This window comes from Volvox carteri (genome assembly GCF_000143455.1).
Source record: "Volvox carteri f. nagariensis unplaced genomic scaffold VOLCAscaffold_17, whole genome shotgun sequence".
Lineage (NCBI taxonomy): Eukaryota > Viridiplantae > Chlorophyta > Chlorophyceae > Chlamydomonadales > Volvocaceae > Volvox > Volvox carteri.
In genome coordinates, this window is record NW_003307560.1 from 1523160 (window position 1) to 1524562 (window position 1403).

The window sequence follows — 1403 nt, forward strand, 5'->3', positions numbered from 1 at the left end:
GTGTCACTGAGCAGCGCCGGCTACGGGGCCTCCACCTGGGACGTACGACAGCAGGCCCAGGCGGCGGCAGCGGCCACTGCGGCCTCCACCACCGTCGGCTGCTGCAGCCGCCGCGCGCCCGATGCCGGCGCCGCCGTCGCCGTTGCAAGCTACAGCTTGCGGATACTGCGCGACTCGGTGCCGAAGTTGACGCACCTCAGGTCGATTGATCTGACGCGCTGCTATCTGTATCCCGAAGTATGGAGCGCGCTGTGCTGCAGCGCCAGCGCCAGCGACGGCGACGGCGGCGGCAACGGCGGCGGCGGCGGGTTGCCAGCGGGCTTGCTGCTGCGGCTGCATCCCGCCGCCGCACTGCTGTTCCCCGGGCGTACCTGGGCGGAACGTCTGGCCGTCATGTTGGGCCAATTAGCAGCGGCCCAGCCTGCCGTACGCGTCCAAGTGGTCTGCTGCAGTGGCTGTACCGGCGACGGTGGGCATCATCTCCACCACCAACGGAGGGGAGCTTGGGGCGGCGACGCGGCGGCGTGCTGGTGTGACGTGGACGGGGAGGCTGGTCTTCGCAGGGTGTGTGTGTGGGGGGGGGGGGAAAGGGGGTGAATGGGGGTGAGGAGGGGCCGCGGCGGACGACCAAAGCAAGCAGACGGAGCCGTCCAAAATAAGTGGGGAGATTGCTGCTGAGGGGGGGTTGTTGCTGCTGAGGGGGGGGGTTGTTGCGGATGAAGGGGTTAATGGCCTCTTCGATGGCCTTCAGTACGTCCTTTCAATTGCGTTTGCAGCAGCAGCAGCAGCAAACTCGTTGTTTTGCGGTTCACTGATGCGTGCGACTGCCACACCTCAACCAACACACCGCCAACACAACCACCTCAACCAACACAACCAAAACTACCACGCCGCGGCCTGTGACTTTATTTGCCATGCACCCGCGCGTGCACTGACGGGGAATTCATCCTAACAACAGATATACGTATATGTCCCTAACACACCCCACCTCTCTCCTAGTGGCCCAGTTCCCCCGCCTTAAACCCCAGCTACCCCTCTCCCCCCTCGGGGGGCCCCCCCGGTGCCCCCATGCCCCGCCCGCTGCAAACCTACACATGCCCAGCTGGCCGAGCTGTCGTACATGTACGAGCTGCCGGTGTGCGTGTGGTCACGGGTACCCTGCCAGGCAGCCTGGTTGGCCCCGTTGTCACGCCTCACCCTCTTGCGGCGCCTGCACATTAGTTGCCACAGCAGTGCCGACCCAGCGGGGGCCCATGCGTGGCTGGGGGGTCTGTCAGCCATAACCGCCCTGCGGGAGCTCAGCCTTGGCCGTACAGAATCCCCGTTGTCACTTGCCGACCTCGCTTACTTGTCGGCCTGTACGGCGCTGACGGCGCTGTCCGTCGGCGCGCTGTCGGCGGACT